This window comes from Heterocephalus glaber, unplaced genomic scaffold (genome assembly GCF_053883595.1).
Source record: "Heterocephalus glaber isolate CG9 unplaced genomic scaffold, H.glaber_assembly_v1.0 deba00001504, whole genome shotgun sequence".
NCBI lineage: Eukaryota > Metazoa > Chordata > Mammalia > Rodentia > Bathyergidae > Heterocephalus > Heterocephalus glaber.
In genome coordinates, this window is record NW_028258324.1 from 11027893 (window position 1) to 11049212 (window position 21320).

General features: G+C 46.3%; 1 protein-coding gene and 1 long non-coding RNA gene across 4 annotated transcripts in view; one reads left to right on the top strand and one right to left on the bottom strand.

The window, feature by feature from the left end:
• Positions 1–21320, top strand: part of Ephb1 (EPH receptor B1) — a 442009-nt gene that overhangs the window by 49180 nt on the left and 371509 nt on the right. The window lies entirely within an intron of this gene.
• Positions 827–5868, bottom strand: LOC110346148 (uncharacterized). The gene is made up of 4 exons (XR_002390013.2): positions 5721–5868; positions 3737–3822; positions 1633–1734; positions 827–1168 (listed from the first exon to the last, which is right to left on the bottom strand). It is a non-coding gene; the product is annotated as an uncharacterized LOC110346148 (long non-coding RNA).

Sequence of the window (21320 nt, forward strand, 5' to 3'; positions counted from 1 at the left end):
AATCTTCAATGTGTGGCAGGCACCATGCCTGGTGCCCAGCAGGTGCCCAACAAATGTTTGCTGCACTCATGATCTGAAAGATGGATGACAGTGTGATCCACTTGAATTCTGAATATGGAGCATTCTACAGATTGGCTTTGGGTTCCAAGTGCAGTGCTTTGCCTTATTGATCCTTATTTTTCATGGATAAAATGTCAAAAATGAGACTCATTGTAATACTTGTGTGTTAAATAAGGTATAGAGTTTCTCTAGAGTAGTATTCAGTTTAGAATAATGTTTAGTAACTGTTGATTTCATTTCTTCCATTTAGATGTGGGGTTGATGAAGATAATATGCCTTGGGTAATCTGGCACATCTGTCCATACAGCCATTTACTCATCCATCCATCCATCCATCCATCCTCCATTCATTTTGCTACAGATGCAGATATAAATAAGATAGGATGTGTGCCCAAGAGAAGGATATTTAGTGAAGACAGATCTATAAACAGTAATTTACAAAGCTGTGGGCAAGAGCTATAACAGGCGCAAGTGAAAAAGTCCAGGTACAGAGGCCAGAAGGGTGACATTTGGGGTGGAGATGTGGCATCCATGACCATCTGCTGTGGCTTCAAGACTGTCTGGTCGGGGACCAGGAGTCACGGACAGGAAGAGAAAAGCCCACAGAGTCATTTTCTGCATCTTGTAGACAGGAATCCTTGGGGAGACAGCTCAGCAAACCCCAGGCAATGGCAATCATGTACGTGCTCACATTGCTTCTTTAGGAGGCATAGTTTCATTTTTCCTGTGAAGATTCTGATCACTTTTTATTCAGTGTTTTCCTGAAAAGCACTCACATGTCACAGTTTTTCACTGGGAGCATGTAGCAAACTAATTCTTCTATTCACAGAGGAGGCCCCTGGCCGCTGTTAGGTAACTAGAAATACCCACTCTATCTATACTTCACCTACACACACAAATACACGCACTCACACACATGAGAGGTGGAGAATTATGCCCAGGTCAGAGAAAATAGGTCCCTTAGTCATCTCTCTTCACATCTGCAGAGCATCTCTTGATGTGGGCGACATCCTTGAGGAAATTGGAACTCTGAGCCTTGGTGTGGACTTGGCCTTGTTCTCCCATCAGGATGGTGTGGGATCCTTTGGGCACTGCTTCTTCTCAGAGGCCTGGGGATGGAAAGCAAGAGTGGCCATCAGATTTTCCCTAGGTTTGTTTATCTGGCACCAGGGTTCCTGCTGTGTGTTAAGCCAACAGCAATTTCTCTTTGCAAATACAGACCCATTTCAAAAGTCGAGTGCTCAGTGTTGTGGCCGAACAGAAGCCCATTATGAAGTGGTTCATTGCTTGTACATTGCGATCTGCCAGGGCAGGGCTCCAAGGCCCCGTTTGGGGGAATGTTAGTGCAGCCCAGTGGAACCCAGGTTGCCCATAATGCTGTCTTCGCCATGCCTCCCAACCCCTGCATGGGTCCCTCCACGCACATCAATGGGACCATTGCCCTGGTGCTCCTCTGCCAGCCCTGGGAACTTTATAGCCCATATTTACTATTCATTATTGCTTCCAAAGTACATCTTGTGTGATGCCTGTTCAGTAGTAAAATGGCTTTCCTCTATGTTCTCCATGGACTTACTTCAAAAGCTGCTCCTGGCCGAGCACGGGGAATGGGGTCCTCTTTATGAGTCTTTGCAGAGAGCGGGGAAAGGAAGAGGAGCTCTACTCACTTTTGCAGGAACTGTTAGGGAAAGAAAATATGTAGGGGTAGGATAGGGCAGAGCAAGGAGTCCAGGGCTCTGGCAGACACCCCTTCCCCCAATTCATTCTCAGGGTTGAAATTAAAACCTCCGGGTATTTACCCAGAGTTACCTGGATGAGGAATGGCTGGGAGGGTCATGTGATGAGAGTCAAGGCTAAAACAAAAGAATCCATTTATTATCCTGGCAGGAAATTTGTTCTTTTGGATTCTGTAGCTGCAGACATAATGATTTCATTTCCTTTGGTGGCGGGAGATGAATAGCCCTTACCCCTGGGCCTGTGTGCATTGCTCTTTCCCCCATTTCCCTAAGTGTCCTCAACTCCAGTATGTGTTCTTTTTGAAGGGGCCACAGGGCATGTGCCGTTTGATGCCTGTGGAGCGCACTATGATACTCAGAGGTGCTCCAGCTTAAAGAGTACCTCATGGAAAGAAACGCCTCACACAGAGAGGCTGTCCATGGAACTTCTGGCAGTAGCGGCAGTGGTAGCAGCAGCACTGGCAGCAGCAGCAGCAGCAGCAGCAGCGCAAGGCAAGGCATGGTTGGACCTCCTTCTTCAGATGTGACCCCTCATCTTGTGGCCTGAGATATGTTCTAGAGCAGGGACTTCCCTTTGTCATCCAGAACAGGGACTACCACTAGGTTATCACCTGTTGATGTGGCACAACATACTTAACGGCTCTGAGCCTCAGTTTCCTCATCTGTAAAATGTGCCTAGGTCTGTAAACTCTGTAAACCCTGTGAACTCTGCCTAGGTCTTGGGGGAGGAGTAAATGAGGGCTGCAAGGCTGGTGGCCACACAGAACCCTCTGGACTCCTGGTGGCTGTCAGGAGGATAACTCATGGTGTCCAGTCAGCTTCGTTTAGAGAACAAAACAAAGTGGTGATGCTGGTCTGCCCCATGATGAGAAGGCCAAAAAGACAGGAGATGGAAACCTGAAGACCTTGGGCAGGATGCTCCCTCAGGAGTGTCCTGGGGTGACCTGGGGTGTTTCCACCTGGCTCCAGTATTCCATGTTTCAGGGGACAGACATCCCAGGGGAGACAGATTCCATGTTTGGATAAGGATTAGTGTTGTGTTAAAAAATAATTAGACTTAATCTTTTTTTTTTTGTACCGGGATCGAATTCGGGTCCTTGTGCTTGCGAGCCAGGCAGCAGAACCACTGAGCTAAATCCCCAGCCCTAGACTTAATCTTCTCACTGTGGCTCCAAACCTAATGTCCTGTGCCCGGAGTCAGTTCCTAGATTCTGTGGTGCTGTGGTTTCCTCCCACATACTGTGCCCTTAATAACTATTTACTCATTAAGTAATTTTAATTAAGTGAATTTTTCACATCCAAGAGAGATGTGAGTGTGACTTATTTGGGAACATCTTTTGTATTCTCCCGTGCCTCCATGTAGTTTCCCATCTGTGACCCATGTCCATCCCAACCACACTTATAATGGGGAAGAGTGAGTTTTATGCTCCGAGTAGAGATGTCCGATTGAATGAAATGAAATGCAGCTGGATGAAATTAACAGGAGCGTTGAACAAAGGAAGGTGTGTCTGGGATGGAAGGGTGGTCTGTTCCCAGGGGACTTGGAATCAGGATGAGGCTCCCAGAAGAAAGAAGTAGGTTCATTCTGTGAAGTCTTTGTAGAGGCATGGGTGTGTCCTGATGCAGCCTCACTGAAAGTAAGTTAAATATGGAGAACGGAGCAGTTTTAATAAACATTTTACTTTTAATATGTTTATAGTGTTGTTAATTGTCTATCTAAGTAGAGAAAATAGAAACTTCAGCACGCTGAACAAGGATAGCTGATTAGGATAACAAAATGGAAATTTTAATCAAGACAGTAACTTTAAGTAAAAGAGGTTTTTTTCCCCCCTTAGGCTGTGGAGCCTTCATCTTTATTAAAGATCCCATTTATCATCACCACTCCGTTCATTGCAAGCATTAGATTAATAATGACAATTTAAAATAGAAATAATGTTTCCTTACCATTATGCTGCTGGTACAATAATGGTGCTAGAGACTGTGAGGGTGACACGTTCCCTCCTGGCTGTGATTGGCTGGTGCTCTGCAACCTAGAGGCAGCAGATGCTAAGAAGGCCAGGAAACTACTCCATGACACACAGCTCACGAGGTTGCATGTAGTTAATTTAACATTGAGAATGCAAAAGGCCTCAAAAGTACTTTGGTGACTGGAGGTTGTCCCTTTAATGGTAGAACTGCACCTAGACGTTATAGAATTTTACTTTTTTTGATCTAATACAAGGAATATATGTTGACTATCTGCAAGGTGCTCTGTCGATGCCAGTAGAGGCAGGATTCACTTATGCCCTGTGGAGATCACATCTCCTCATAAGGCAAGATGTGTGAGTGTCAAATGAGCAGTGGGGGACAGAAGCACACCAGAAGTTTAGAACGGTGGTTCTGACAGTTTGGGATCTAGATGTGCAGCATCAGCACCCACTAGAATTGAGAACCAGCAGTTCTCACAACTTTAGCCTGAGCATCACCTGATGGGCTTGATGACACATGACTCTTGTTCCCCTCCCTGGAGTTTCTGATTGAACTGCTTTTGGGTGGAGCCCAAAGAATTGTGTTTCTCACAATTTCCCATTTGATACTAGCTAGTGGTGCTGGAACTGAGAGCACACTTTGTAAACAACTGGATTAGCCTGAAGAAAGACTGCTAAGAAAGAGACAGGGAGACTTCATAGAGGAGAGGCTTTTCCAGGAGAAGAAAAACCTCAGGAGAACAGTATGAGGCCCCTGGAAGGTGGAGGGGCCAGAGCAGGAAATGGGAAGTAAGGAGGGCAGCTAGCCACAAAGAATTAGCTTAGGAGCATTTCCAGGTGACATGGAGATGGCCCTGCAGATGGAGCCCAGAGTTGGAGATGGGGATCTCTTTCTCTAACCCTAGAGAGAGATGGTGTGTGAGGAAATGCTTTTCCTGATACTACAAGAATGTAGGAGGAGCTTAAGTGCAGAGCAAGGGGATCAGGGATCATAAATTCTTCATACCAGCAGGACAGTGTGGGGCCAGGCCTCTGTGGCTTCCTCCCTGAGCTGCAACCCAGCATAGAGCACACCAGAAATACCTATTGTTCAGGTCCATTACCCCATTTTAGCTGAGGATGGGAGAAGTAGGAAGTGTGGGAGGGGGAAGAGGAGAGGAAAAGGCAGGGAGAAGGATTTGCTTCCTCTAGTCTGCTGTGGGGAAGTGGACCACCACCCACTTGTTAAGTCTGTTGGGTCCAGCCTTGCATGTCACCCAGCATCAGATAGCCTGGCCTTTGGGTGAAACCCTGAGGAGTCTCTTGGCTATGTTGAGAAACTGCTTTTGATGAACTGTGCTTCGAGGAAGGGACAGGGTTGCAGACACCAGCATTGAGCTGCCTCCTCTTTGGAGTTGCTTCACTCTTCATTCTGCGTTTCTCCTCTTTGGAGCCCCTTCCCCAGTCCTCTGGGGCTTCTTAAATATGCTACATGGTTTCTTAAAAGGCCTCTTTCTTTTCTTCGATCATAAAATTGTCAGGGAACAATGGCTGTCATTTAAAACATCAGTGTTAAAGCTCATTCCTCACCAGTTACTGCCATTGTCATCTCTGTTCCACATCAAAGCAGCCAGGAGATTCTGGGAGGGAGATGTTGCATACCTAGGCACCTCAGATCTTGCCTGTGTTGTGGCTGAATCAGCCTGGGGTACTGCACCATGCCCAACCCAGCTGAAAACTTGTCTCAGAGAGAAGGGTGTCCTCCACCTTGGCTCCTGGGGAGACTTGGTGGAGCTGGACATACATGAGGCTGGGAGGCTTTGAGAGGGGCTTTAGGTGGCCTGGGGATGACTTGGAAATCCTGGTGCAGGATGCTCATGCCAACCCCAGAGGGCTTTGGGTACATGTGCCTGACAAAGAGGAGCAACAGCACTGCCTCTTTCCACACTGGCTGTGATTCTTGGCTTCCTATCATTACCCACCCCACTCTCCATTCCTTGGGGCAGTGGCAGGTACTCAGAGGACAGAGGCAGATGCAGACAGTCTCTCTGTGGAGCAGGATCAGCTGGAGCAGATCCTCTAGGATGTTGGTGAAGAGCCAGGAAGGTGTTTATCTGCTTTCCCAAGGGGTCAGAGGACTGCAGAGGCAGCTGGAAGGGAAATTGCATCACAATGGAAGGGTGGGTCTTTGGCTACCAGCCTGGACCAGCAGCAGCATTTTCTCCCGTCTTCCCTGTTGGATCACTGCCCTGTTTCCTCCAGGGCTGAAGATCTGAGTGTGTTTTGGAGGAGTGGTGCTGGTTCTGGGTCTCTCCAGTGTCTGACTGGGATCAGAAAAGAAAAAGGGGTTGGGTTTCCCAGGGCCTGCAGGCCTTGTCTGGAGGAATCCAGGCTGTAGGGAGGCAGAGACAGTAGGATGCTCCTGTCTCCTTCATGTGACACCAGCTTCTCAGGAACAGGTGTAAGGTGGTTAGGTCTCTGGAGAGACTTATTTTGTGGCTCTCTTTCACTGTCAGAGCTTCACAGGCCTTTCCTCCCAGGTCCCCAGAACCTTTTGTTCCAGTCTCTGCTGTCTGTATTTCTGTTTCCGCTTCTTCTGCTTGCTGTTCTTTTGCCTCATGGACCCTGTACCCCCCAGCCTTTCTTCCCTGTCATCCTCCCTCACTGCCTCTACCTTCTCCAGCTGCAAGTCTGCTGCCTTCTGTAGTCACCTTTGCACACTGCGACATCTGTATTTGCCCACATGGGAGGGACACACAGGCTATCTTGGCTTCTGCATCCTCGATCCCTGGTTATTGCTAGTTTCTCATGGGGCAGAAGAGAGCTCTCTTGCCTTTGATCCCCTGCTCCATGCACTCAGTGGCCACTTCTCACTGCCCGACAAGGAAGAATTTTTTGTATTTTTTTAGGTTTGAGGTTTGTTCACATGTTAAGTCTTATAAAAGAAGACATAAATATCAACCCTCACCCTTTGTTATGCATTTAATGAATTATGTTGGCTGGAGATTGTAAAACGGTGCAAAATCTTGACAGTCTGGAAAAAATTGTACTCCTTTTACCTATTGTAGCTCTGTCCATGCTTGGATTGGCAGGGCTGTCTTTTATTTCTACCAGCCCCTGGAGGCCTGGTGCACTTCTATAGACCTTAGGACAAACTTGGGGTCATAATGTGTCCTCTTTTGTTTCATGTCTGTCTTGAACCTCTGCCCAAAGGTGGATTTTCTGCAGAAACTTAGGGCTACAGGTCTGTCCAAGTTCAGATTATGTGCCTCATCTCCCTCTGGGCAGTTGGCTATGTACTCAACCCACCTTAGAGGTGTGTTTCTATACACTTAGGTGGGCACCACAGGAAGGTACACCACCAGCTGCTGCCATTGCTGGCCCCTACCTCTCACCACTGTCTACTTCCATGATCCCTTCCTTCCAGCTGCCCCACCATGCTGGCTTGCTGCCTGGACCCTCAGTCTGTAGCAACAGTGCACCCCCACCACTCCCACCCCAACAAGCCACATTTTCACAGATGGAGCTGTTAAATCTGGATGGGTTCTGAAGATTTTATTTGATTTCTGCAGCCTTCTTGTGCCAAGACCATCTGGGTCTGCAGGAGAGAAGGGCATGAAGTCAGGCATTTACCCCTGCCCACCCCATCTCCTCAGGCACCTTCTTCATGGCATTCCAGGAAATCCTTTGTGGTGAATGATGAGGTTTTAAAGAGGATTTTTGTAGGTATGTCCAGATACAACAATCTGCCTCGGCCTCATCAGGAGGAGAATGGAAGGCCTCAGTGGCCACTGGGGTAGATACTCTCTTCTGAGCCTTTGGGGCAGATGTTTATAGGTATGTAATAAATGCAGGGTGTTTGTGTGTGTGTGTGTGTGTGTGTGTGTGTGTGTGTGTGTGTGTGTAAGAGACAGATAGAGAGGGTCAGGGAGAGTCAGGCAGATGGAAATCTAGCCACCCTGATCTTTGACCGGTATTACACAAAGTGTGACCAGCCCTGTCTTTAGCTAACACAGGGCCATGGTTGTGGGATAAGGGACAGGAGACAAGGAAAGGTAGGGAAATAATGAGGTGTGAGTGGAGGGGAGTGTGCTAACCCTGCTGCTGTCTGCTGTGAGAGTGTAGGTGAGTCACTTTGGCACTCTGAACCTCCAGCCCCACTTTGCACACCAGGGCAGTGAGGTCTCTGCCAACTCTGAGTTTCTATGACTGTCACATCTGAGAAAGAGGAAGAAAGTGGAGCCGGGTGTGGGGAATGGGGACAGAGAAAGAGAGAGAGAAAAAAGAAATAGATAAGGCCAAGGAGAAGTGGAAGAGAAAGAAGCAGAATAGAAGATGAAAAGACAAGTGAGAGAAGAAATAAGAACAAGGAGAGGAAGAGAAAGGCCTAGTCACTTAGAGGAATGGTGTTGTCAGAACTCAGAGGAGGAGAATACTTGTGAGGGTTCTGAGAAGTGGGTGCTGGTGGTCCCGGGTAATGTGGTGCTCAGCTGTCCCTGGGTCACCACTGAGAAAGCCAGAGAGCACCCTGAAGACTGTCCAGTTTGTGTGGGGCAATGAGGTGTGCCTCTCATTGTGCAGCTAGAGGTGGAGAGAAATGGCAGACATGTTTTAGTGATAAAATCAGCATACTGGTAATAGGTTGGCCTTGGGAAGTCGGGGAAAGGGAGATGGGTGGTGCCACCTGTTGAAATGACAAAGGATTAGATTACCATGTTTGAGACATGACCATGCTGACTTTGAGATGCCTGTGAGGCTTCCAAGTGAATGCTGAGAAGGAAACTTGATATGTGAGTCTGGGGCATGGAGGAGATTGTGATTGGGATTGGAATGGAATCCTGTTCCATTGGATGGAAATTAATAACCCTAGGTGCCTGCCATTGGATGCACTGTGGCCCAGCAACATTCTTGGATCCACCCCATGGGGAAAAATACAAGGGAACATTTTGAAATAAATAGAAGACTCTGGTCCCCTCTACCTAAATGTAAAGCAGGGGCGAAAACAAGACACATTCCACATAGGAGCAACATTGCATCTTTGGCAGCATCTTCTCCTCAGCCCATCTCCCTTGGAGTCCTTCCCAGAAGTCCATGCTTAGCCTTAGACTCCTTTGACCCACTTGGCTTCTACCAACTCTGAGCTCTGTTGGTGTGTGAGCAGTGCACATGTCTTATCCTAGAGATTAATTGGGGCTGCCATCAACAAGAATGGCATTGGCTTTGCTTCCAGCCCTGAGATGATGTTGGGTGGGGCTGGCTTGGGGCTCCAGGTGTGTGATGGAGCAGGGGCTGTGACAGGCGTGCACAGTGCCTGGTGTAGTAGGTTCCCTGAGTGTGTGTGAGATGAACACATGTCTGGATGAGTCAGTGATGCAGCCACTGGATTTTCCTGATGACCTAGGGGACTGGCTGAGCTGAGCTGAGCCTAGGAGGAATTCTGTGGGAGAAGGAGTCTCCCGGAAAGGTGATCTGTGTCCTCATCCTGATGCTCTGGTCTCTCTCTGGATTAGGTCAGACCCACCGTGAACCTGGCCACATGGATTCCACTCCCTGAGGAATTGCTTTCACTGTGCTGCACTTGGGCGGCACGCCATCTTCCTGCACCCAGCGGCCCATGAATCTCGCAGTGGTGTTTACTGTGAGGGTGTTGTTGGCAGCATTCATTGCATTACACAGCCTGCGGCCCCATGGGAGGCATTTGCTTTAGGGTTCCATATCAGGAACAGCCAGGCTTTTCTGAGCAATCATTCTGTTTCTGTCCTGTGGACCCTGTGACCTCTGTAACTGATCAGATTTTCCTCATCCTTTGACTGGTAGAAAGCTGAGCTTTAAACGTGTGGCTTGGCCATAGGAAATGAGTTGTTTCAGCCTCACCATGGGCTCCAATTTTTGTCTTTGCTCATGGTTGGGCTGTTTCTTTCTTGACTATTTTTCTTTAGAGATATTTTTTATCTTTTTTCCCCCTATTCTGAAACAAATATACATTCACTATAAAAAGTTAAGAAAACACACAAAAGTATATAGTAAGGAAGAAAATGAAGAAAATTATAACCCCCATTTTGTGTTCAGTTTACCTGCCTCTGCTAAACATGAATTATACAACACATATATGTGTTCACACACACAAATGCACAATAGTCAGAGAAAAATTTGACCACATTATACAATGTTTGGTAACTTTTTTTTCAAATTTAGCAACATAAAATATAGGGTTTTTTACTTGTTTACTTCATATATCTTAAAGTATTTTACATAATCCTCGTAAACCAACTTAAATCTTCTAAAGTGGAATGGGTTATAAATAAAATAAAATGTAAGATTTAAGACAGAGATTTCCTGGAAAGATTTGCAATGCAGATCATTTCAAAGCCTGCAGCAAAATCCAGAGAAAAGGCTGCAGGGCTCCCCAGAGGTTGAGGCCCTGGACTGATGTGATAGAAAGGTGCCTTGATGGGTTGCCTCAGATCTTTGGGGGGGATTTCTGACACATTGGGAGAAGTTCAAAGGTGCCTATTGGATAGCACAGACTAGAAGATCCTGTAGACAGAACACTGGAGCAACTATGAGGTTATAGGGATACAGGGATATGCACCTTCTGAATACCCGTCCTTCACCTGAGTGGAGGTATTGGAAGACACCTCAAAGCAACCAGATGGTTCCTATGACAGGTTCAAAGCTGGAGTGGGTATACTAACTGTAATAGGATGATTAGAAATATGGCAGGGTGCCCTTTTGTATGTCTGTGGCTGGCTTCTTTCCCTATAGTCCATAAGAGAAGTGAGAAATGGGGAGTGGATGTTCCATACAGTGAGGGAAAAGAAAAGTAGAATCCAGAGAAGTTTCTGCTCCTGTGACTGATCTCTGGCCTGGTGTCAGGCACTCTCCTGAATGTTTCGTGTGTGCTCATCATTTAATTCATAAAGCAACCCTACCAGTTGGCAAAATGGAGGAAAAGGGGGAGCTAAATAAGTTATTTAAGGTCATGTTGTTACTAATGGATGGAATCAGGATCTCAAGTCACTTGGCCTGGCTAGGATCATCCTTAATCCATGAAGCTCCAGGACACACACAGAAATTCAAGGAAGTCTTTCTGGTTCCTGGAGGAGGGCAGAAAACAGGAGAGGAAGGCATGGGTGGAACAGAGAGCCAGTGTCCCAGCATCCCACTTTGGGGTGGGGGAAGTGTGAAATGTCATAGGTCTTGACATTCCTGGACAGGTTTGGAGGTGTAGATGAATAAAGAGCAAGTAGATAGGGCCAGGCCCACGTGAATACATTGCATCAGGGTTGGAGGTGTCGAGGCAGACCCAGGTCTGCCACAGCCAGTGAGCCAGGTGGACCAGGAGCAGACAACTATTTCTCATGTCCACCTGGAGGAGTAGCTCAGCTTTCCCTGAATCCTACTCCCCCTTGACCCTGGGGGAGGGAGAGCGAATGAACCTGAGTACATCTGAAGAGAAATTCCTCTAAACTGGAAGAAATTAATTTTTTTTAACTTCTCTGTTTATTTTGTCTGCCATCAACAGAACCAGAGGCTGGTGAACTAGAGATCAAATTTTAGACTGATTTGTTCAATTCCACAGTCACTAGCCACAAGTGGCTACTGAGCACTTGAAATGTGGCCAGTGCAGAGAAGTGCTGAGAGTGTGGAATGCACCCTGGATGAAGACTGCATAAACACAGAATAAAATATGTCAGTAATTTTATATTGGTTGAATAGTTAAGACACAATACTTTGGATATATTGGAATAAGTAAAATAAATCAGTAAAATTAATTTTACCATATTTAACTTTTAATAATGGAAAGGCAAAATTTAAAATGTCTTATATTTCTATTGGATAACACTGTTTTAGGCAAAAAAGGTTATAAAAAATAAGAAGAAAGGTTGTGCTTTTTGTGCATCTCATGGAGTGGTGTGAATTTCTACTGCATAAAATGCCTTTAAAGCAGGAGCCCTGACTAACTAGGGGCTGGGGGTGGTTAGCTATGGGAATAGAAGCAAAGGCTTATAGTGTCCACCCTAGCAAGTGCCCACCCAAGATCTTGTGCCAGAGTGAAATCTGGTCCATCCCCAGGTGAGGGTGAAACCACAGCCCCCTGGAGCCTGATGCCACAGAAATTGAAATTCTATCATGCCTTCCCTTGTACCTGCTGGATACTGTGGATCCATGTGCTGCTGGTCTACAGGCATGGAGAATGTGCTGGAGAGACCGCACTGGAATTCTGGATAGCCAGACTAGTCCCAGATACATGTTATTTCATTTGAAAGCAGCACATTGGCATCATGGTTTGTGCAACACTTTGTGAATATTGTTAGGTTTAGTCAGCCATTTGTGTCCACAAGCTGTGGGTCTGGCCTATTTGAGCTGGTTTCAGGAAGCCCGCCATCTTGGCATTCTTTCTGGAAGCTAGCAGGGGACCTTGGCTTGTGACATTTCCCACCTCATTTTGATGACTGCATAGCCCTTTTCTTTACTCTCAGTGGCAAGCTTTGTGGTCCTTTCAGCATTGTCACCTCCAAGATGCCCCTGTATATTAGGGCCCCACAAGCCTGTCCTGTGGTGTTCTCAGTGAATCTTCAGTGAAAATTGATTGATGGCAGTGCTGTGTGTGTGTCTGTGTGAGCACTTGAGGTGGCATACAAGAGGGTGTGTGGGGCTGCCGTCACTGAATAATTAAACTGGGAGAAGGTATTTGATGTCCAGGTAATTACTGATGAACATCTGTTAACTGTGGAGTTTCATTGATGGCTGGCCTTGTTGGGCACAGAAGCAATGGTGTATTTGCACTCAATGTGGAAAGAGATGATTTAGAACCTGTTCCCGTCAGCAGCCCATAGTACAGCCCTAACATAAGTTAAGGCAGCTGGAGCATATGTAATCTGACCCCAAAATCCCTTACAGAAAAGTACACAGGAGAAGGCTCTCTGCTCTTGAAATGCTGGGAGGCACACCAGCAGGACAAGGTAGACTGTGGCAGAGTGTGGTAGGGAAAGGACCCCTGAGAACGGCCCAATCCACTCAGGCCACTAATGAGGAAACTGAGGCAGTGCTGGGAGGGGAAGTGACCGTGGAACAAGCAACAGAGCTGGAGCCAGGACCAGCTGGCCAGACTCTGTAGACAGACAGCTTCCCAATGGGATCCCAAAGCCTAGCCTTCTTTGGCAGAATCCCTTGGCACCACTTACTGAAAACACAGGGCCCTTTCTCCTTGATGGATGGGGACCTGTGAAGTGGAGCTCCAGCCATGCTGCCACATAGCCACAGAGGATGAAAGTGGTCTGCACCAGGGCCTCCCCACCCACAGGGCAGCCTACCTGAGCTGAGACAGAGGCAAGGGGCAGAGGAAGTAGGGAGATTTCTTCTCTATTTGGAGGGCCTTTTCTTCATCCCATCTGCTTTGGAGGAGTGGAAAAGAACACTGCCCTTATCCCTAGGTTCTCACACTCCTCTTCTCATCAGTGGTTGACTGTTAAGGACCTGGAGATGAGCTGCGTGATGTCCTCTCTCCTCCTCTCTCCCTAATTGTTCCTCTATGTCTCTCTGTGCATTAGCCCCAACTTGCAAAGAAGAGTCCTTCTCAAATCTGGCCTTGGGGTGGTGGTAGCCAGGGGGCTTCAGGGAAACTCACTTTGGGCAGCAACCCTTATCTTCTGCCCTCCTGCTAGATGTTAACTTGGGAGTGATAGACTGTTTCCAGCCCATTCTGGACCATTCTGGTCAAAATGTTACAGGATTGGGACCTGATCTGGGTCCAGTGGTTTCAGACTTGGTATCTCTGGAAGGCCTGTTCTAGAGTACTGCTCTGTGAAGCCTGGTGTTCCTAGCTCTCTGGCTGAGACCCATGCAGCCTTCTGCTGGAACCTGCAGTGACCAGTCACAGGGCTACATGACACCTTCCTTTGGAGCCCGAAGACCTTCCCAGTTGTTCCCTTGGAGCCTGCTAGCTACACTGTTAGGATTTTGGATTTCTCCTAAGAAAAATCATGTATTCACTTAACAAGCATTTACATTTAAATTTTTCCTTTAAAACATGATTTTGGTTATAAAATCACTAAACTCATTTTTTGTGATGTCCTTTCCATAAATTGTGTAAATTTTCTCTGTGTATCCAAATTTGTAGAGCTGCTGTCATAATTTGGCCTCTTGCTGTTCTCATTTTACTGTCTATAATTTTCATTTTTTAGGACTTTGTAATAGTCTATCAAGTGGCTGTGTAATATTTAATTATTCTCCTGGTTTGTGAAACTGGAAATAAGTATATCATCTACTTAGCTTTTTTTTTCATATAGCTTTTTTTCTTTTGGTAAACTCTAAACAGTGGATTAAAAAACTTTTATAGCTGTTGAAAGTGCAGAGTTGTACAATTGGCACATTTAGGGGACTAGAATTCAACCCTAATAAACACGCACACATGCATGCACACACACAGACACACACACCAGAAAAGAGACCCAGGAGTCTGCTGAGCACTCAGCTAACCTTCCTCCCATAGCTCCCTGTTCTGGAAGCCCCTCTCCACACCCCATGTTGATGTCGCTGGTGTTAAAGATGCATGATTTTGTGTTCTCTGGCACCTAAGTGTACACCAGCTGCTTTATCTGGTACCCAGCCAAAGAAAAAGGCCATCTGTTCTTGGGCTGGTTGGACACATGGAAAGATGACATACTGGTCTTCAGCATGGTGCCTTCATCAAGGATTTTCAAGAGCAGTTTTGACTATATGTACCTTCAAACTTAACTCTGGCATATGATGCAAATCCATTTCACGCAGTCCAGAAAGGTTGCCTGACACTGTCACTGTGAGTGACAAGAGAGCCTCTTACTTGTCATTGCTTCTGCCATATACCTCAGCTCACCCCAGATTGAATAGGTGAAAAGCAGTATTTCTAGGCTTATTGTTGAGTTTGCCTGTGTTTGTTGCATGTTTTGTTTTACAACTTGTGCTTCTGCAGAAGCAGTAATTATGTGGATATGGAAGATGTAGTGTGTGGAAGAGTGAATAGAGGAATGGGGATGCTTGGAGGAAATCTGTTGCCCTGGAATGCTGGTGAGAAGGCAGAGCTTGTTCAATGGGTTGCTGGAGTCATAGGACTAAAAAGAATGAGCTTAAAAAGGCATGAGGCAGAGGGAGGTCCATGAAAGCAGAGCCACAATAGGGTTTTAGGGAGATATAAGGCAACCTTGAGGTCAAAAAAGAATGAAGAGATGGTCAAATAGAAAGATGTTAACGCTATTCCAGACTTGTTCAGTGCCATGGTATTTAAGAAGAGAGTCACATGCGTTAGATGTAGCCAATACAATGAGGGGATTGGGAGGAAAAGAGTGACAGCTCAGAGACAACCTTGGTAAGCTTGTTTCTTGGCAGAGTGGGATGGAATCTGCATTATGGGAGAGGAGGTGGGAATGGGGTGGGGAGACTTAGCTCCAGGTACAGATCATTCACCTGAGACTTTCAGTACCCTGAATTAGAGAAACTGCAGTTCTAGCTGGAGCAGTCAAGTGGACTTCAGAATGAGAACAATGCCAACTTCCAGAAGAGGAAGCTTTCTGGTGAGAAAAAGCAGGTGGAAAAGTGAGGGAATGGAAGGGGTTGGGAGGGGAGAGAAATGAGGGGAGAGAATAGAAGAAGCACAGTGAGGGAAGGATGTATTTATCAGTGTTTACCTAAAAGAATAGCCCATGTAGCTTCTGCCCAAGGCTAGCCTGGGTATTGATTCTGGAGGGGTGAAGAGGAGCCATGAAACACAGGAGCTTCACAGTCTGGGGTGGGATTCTGCTCAGCATTGAGCCTCCTGGCCTCCCTATGCCCCTGCACCCAATCAACCTTCAAATCTTCTGATCCCCCAAGCATCATGGATGAAGGAAGGATGCTATGGAAGACAAGAAATCTCAGGCCTGGCCTTGCCTTCCCTGATGGTCAGGAACACATGGTCCAGTAGATGGAAAGGCCCATGAGCAACCTCTCTGGGCATCTAGCATCACCGGGGCTGGGGCTAGAGAATGGGTCACAGTGGGGTGAGGGAGGTCAGGCTGAGTTGGGTCAGAAGCAGGCAAGGGTATGTTTTCTATCAATGTCTTCAGTGTTTCTCCCTGGGACTCTATAACAGACTTAACACCTGTTTCATCAATGGTTCTTCCCCTCACCCTTAATGAGTGATATGGGCCTGTTTGGTTATGGATTTTTTTGGACAACCTATTATTCTTTGTTTTGTTCGAACCTTGTGAGCTAAAAAAAATACCCATTCAATTAGAATAAAACTTTAATTAAATCGAAACACCAATTAAAATATATCATCAATTAAAATAAAGCACTAATTAAAGTGCTTCTGACAAGCAGCAGCCAATACAGCCCAGGGACTAGAGGAACCAGCCTTGGTCACAGGGTAGCTGAGAGGTCCAGCTGGATATGCTCCCCTGGCTTCTGGAGTTTGGGGATCAAAAACCCAGGGCTGCTTTGGGCCTCCAACTGTGGTACAGTTTAGAGCCTCTTGCTCCTTATCCTAGAGTCAGCAGGAGGCCATAGCGGATTCCAGTTGCACATGGACCAGCAGGGCCTGTCTTTGTGGGGCCCAGGTCAGAAATAGCTACAGGTTGTGCAAGGGGCTTATTGTGTGACACAGTTGACAGAAGTATCTGGACTCAAAGCCACACGAGCATTGATGGCTATTACTTTCCCTCCCCTTGGCTTGCTGGGACTTGAGGCTGTCCTTGGTGATGTGTTTTCTCTGAGAACCTCTCTGTATGTGAGTTTGCTCCAGGAGCTCAAGATGACATATGGGTGGATTCTTGGCTCCCCTGGCCTGGCACTCATGGCCTCATGGCACCTGGGCCCTCTGCTTGTCTTCTCTCATCTCCTGGCATGCCTGTGCATACACAGTCATTTTGTTCTATCACGCCAGTCTCCCAGCTACCTGGTAAATTATTGGAAGTAATAAAGACATTTCTGCCAAGCTGCTCCTGGCCATCCCTGTGCCCAGGCTCCTGTTAGCCCCTCTTATGGCCCCCCCGAGCCTGTTTTCTGGGCTCAGTGGCCTATTTCATATCATACTGCAGCTGTTTGTGTACCCACACAGCCACCTCAACTTCCTCATAGAATTTAAGTTAATAAATGAGATTAATTTACACCTTTGTTTTGTGGTAAACTTCATGTTTTTTTTTAAAGTGTAACAATGACCTTTACTTGCCTTTTTAATATCTACCTGGAAACATTTTTGTAATTAGTCACCACTCTTAACGCTTTTAGAATTGTCTATTTCACTCTTCTAAGGAAGAGCTCTGTCTTGACAGGAAAGAAGGGCCAGTGTGTGAAAGAGTCCCTCTGCTCTAGGATCAGGAGGCCGGGACCTGGGCTCCCCCTACCTGGTGTCAGCTCACTTTATGAGCAGGTGAGTTCTTAGGAGAAAATCAATAACATTCTGTGCGTTTGTCTTTTAAACCCAGTGCTCTTAAGTGGCAGCCAGTGCCACGGGAACAAAAGAAAGAAGAAATTGGGTAAAAGGAGAGTCAATATTGGTGCTGAGTTTTTAGAGACTTACCAGTCTTTTACTACCCCTGGCTCCTCCGGGGAATCGTCTGTTATAGCAGGACTCCTGGAGCAGACGTTTGGAAAGGCTCAGCATTTCTAATTTGCTTTTTCACCAAGGAGCCCAGAAAGAGAAAAGGTGTGGAGTGTTGCACAGCATGGCTCCTTCTTTCTGCCTGACTTGCAGCATTGTCTGCATTCTTATGTTGAAAGCCAGGCCTGAGGTATTGGTGTCCAGCCATGTCCTGTTTCCAATGTCCTGTGCCACAGGTCCCTGTCTGCCCACACTGGGGAGTTAAAGCAGACTATGAAGGTGGGAAATTTGGTTCCACCCTCTTCATAGCTGCACCTTAGCTTTCATCAAGGAGGCTGTGTGGGGGAAAGTAGGGCTCAGGGATGGTGTCCAGGGCTGGGGACCTCTAGTGTCCTCCTTGGGGTCAAGGTGAAGATTGTCTCAGTGGAAAAATGCTTTGGAAAAAGTCGTGCATGCTGTGCTCCTTCAGCTAAGAATACTGGAGAGGTTGGCTCCTGGCACTGGGCCTTTTGTACTTTTTATTTGCCTCTACCCCTCTGTACTCCTGTAGACCCCTGCTTTTGTGTATGATTCTTTTCACCTTTTTTCTAGTCCACTGTTCATCTCTCTCCCCTCCCTCCCTTTCCCTACTCTCTCTCTCTCTCTTTCTCTCTCCCCAACCTCCAGGTTTTGTTTTGTTTCTCTGTTAAGCTGCAGGCTTAGAGTAAAAAAGAAATCAGTGAACTTGAAGGAAGGATCCAAATTATTTTTTGTGTGTCTGAAACCTTTCCCTGCTCTTTCACTTGCAGAACCAAAGTATCACAGCAGGTGGAGGACAGTCTCCTCAGGCTGTGGGAAAGAGGGAAGTGATATGTCAGAAGGAAGCATAGTCTGCTCCCTTCTTCACCACAGCAGATGTCTTTGGATACCCTCTTCTGCCAGTGCACTGGTCTAGGGAAAGTGAAGATAGCCCTCAGGCCTGACCTGGGTGGGTGCAGCACAGCCCAGGGCTTGCTCCGGACCTAGGGTGTCTGCTGGACCTATAGGAGTCAGAGAGTTGAGATGTTATATATGTCACTGAGCTTTCCATGAAAAGTCTGTACAGTTTTCCTCAGACTCTTGAGGAAGCTCAAGATCTAAGACTTGAAATCTTTGACCATGACTTATAGTAAAACGTACAAATGCTCTTGACTTATGGTGGGGCTATATCCCAATAAAACTCTTGTTAGGTTGAAAACATCATAAGTCAAATATACACTGAATGCACTTAATCCACTGATCTTCATAGCTTAGCCTCTCCTGCTTTAAACGTGTTCAAAACACCTACAGTTGGGCAAAATCATCTTTCACAAAGCCTGTTTTATAATAAAGTGTTGCTTTCTCATGCAACTTATTGAATACTGGTTTATGGATATGCTTTCCCACCACTAGAAAGTGAAAAATATGAGTTGAAATATCATAATTTGGGGACATATTTACACATATTTTAATTCTGTGTGTGTGCACGTGTGTGTGAGAGATGAAAGAGAGATTGATATTTCAACTATCTAAAAATTTCCCCAAACAATACTGCTTACTCTTTTTACATGCAGCTCATTGTGATATTTTCTATTTTATTCTACTTTGATTCTGTTATAAACTATACGATCTCATTAAAGAATACTAATTGCAACCCCCCAAAATTGATTTTATGATCTAGCAATGAGTCACCACCTGTACTGTGGAAAACACTAATCTAAAGGACTATGTTAAGAGTTACCACTGATCTGGGAATTTTCATCCATCACTAGTGGGAGTACAAATTAGCACAATTCTTAATGAGGGCCTTTTGGAAAAATCAACCAAATTCACAAAAACATATGCCCACTGACCCTGATGTTCCATTTCTAGGAATTTATTTTACAGATATTCTTGTATGTATGCAAAATGATACTCAAAGCAATTCTTTGCAGCATTGTTTATAATGGCAAAATATTGGCAACAACCCAAATGTCTATCATTATAGAACTGGTTAAATAACTAATGGAACATCTACACAATGGAAGAATACTCTGCAGCTGTTTGAAAGAAAGAAGGGAAGCTCTCAATGACCTGACTTGGAAAGATGGCCAAGATATATTAAGTCAAACAAGCAAGATGCAAAACAGAGCATTAAATATGTTAGTTACCATTTGGATGAAAAAGGGGGTAATTGGACTGTGAATTCATATTTGCTCATTTTAGATTCAACCATATGGTCCTCTTAAAGGTCAGGGTGGTTGGATGCTGGCAATTTCGAATGGTAAACTGTAATACATGCATAAAGGAAGGAGAGGTTAGAAACCAAGTTACCTTGAAAAGGATGGGAAGAGACTTCTCACTGGAATCAGTTAACACTAAGGAATCTCTGAGCAGGTGGCGTGTGAGAAGGAAATGGGGTTCACTCTGAGCTAAGGCAGAGTCAAGGACAACCCCAAGCATGAAAGGTGACAGAGGCTACCTGGCCCTATCTTCATGCCTAAGTCCCAGGAATGATCAGCCCTAGGCAAGGGACAGCAGGCTGGGCAAGGTGGACCAACAGGTGGAGTTTGCCTTAGTCTCTTTCCTTTATCCTTTCCTCTTTCTAGATGTGTGTGCATGCTATGATGAGAATGATCAGAAGTTTAACTTTTTCAGAATTTTACATTTTGAGCACAGTTGCATGTGGAAGAGAAAGAAACACTCAAGGAGTGTTGATGGCTGTAGGCAGCACCAGGTGGGGCGCCTTACTTCTCAGTACTAGGCTGAAGATGCCCCAGGACTCAGGAAAGCTGACACAGGCAGCACTTACTTCTCTCCTGCTCAGCACTTGCTGTCTTCTGTCCACGCCTGATGGCCAAGCTTTGTGAAGTTCCTCAGGTCCTAGGTCATCTGGGAACCTGTATTTTTGAGGAGTTGCCGATCCTGGGGTAGGTGAATTGGGGATAGATGTGGATCCTGGTCTGTCCACCATCCATGCTTACTTTTCCAGGTTTCCAATGCCAGTAGGGTTGTTCAGCAGGTCCTCACAGGCAACATTTCCATGATCCAGCCTTGGAAACTTGTTTTCATCAGCATGTAAAGGCCTTACCTGTCTCTTCAGAGCAGAAGCTCAAGATGGACTCACCCTGGTCCATTCCTACCCTGGGAGCAGAACTGCCAAGAGCAACAGATACCTTGGCCCTCCTTCCCTCAGGCAGCTCCATGGAACAGAGCATCTGAGATGTGTGGCAAGCAGAATCCAAGCTATGGGCCAGCCTGTGGTTGTAACAGTAGCTCCAATGCATCGTTGGATATCCAGTTGGACTCCTTGCACAAGAAAGGGGAAGAAGTGTGAGGATGGATGTGTAGGAGTGGGTCAGCATTGCTGGGAGGGCCTTAGTCTCATTGCTACTGAGAAACTTCCTTGTACTGTATTCTCTAGGTGTGGGCTGGTCCCTCTGTGGGACACCACACTTCATTAGCCTTATATATACTTTAGTTTAATTATAGTTGATTTTAGTGGATCTTAATTCTCCTTCCCCAAACACCATGTGTTGATATCTTTCCAAGTTATGTATTTCTTTAGGCAGAGGGAATCTTATTCTCTCTCTAGTTTTCTGTTTTATCCAACACATCACCACTCAGATAATTGAAGCAGCATTGGACCACCATCAGTAAAGGGATTGGTGGGATCTCAGTGGGGCTCTGTGCCAAGTGGATGGAATGGACTGAGGAGGACCAAGGGGGGGCGTTAGGAAACTGCTGTTGGAGCTCCAGGAGCAGCCCCTGGGACCTGGGTGGAAGGAAGCAGCAAGTGAAGGAGGGGGAGGGGGAGAGAGAGAGAGAGAGAGAGAGAGAGAGAGAGAGAGAGAGAGAGAGAGAGAGAGAGAAGTGCAGGTGGCCCTGGGAAAGAGGAAGCAATTGGCTCTGAGAGCTAAGAAGCAAACAAGACCCCAGCTTCACCCATGTGATGGGAAGTGGGATGGGAGAATTCAGGGAAAACACTTATCAAGTTCAGAATTACTCATTCAAATTTGACTATTTGGTGGGGATGGAGATTCTCTTC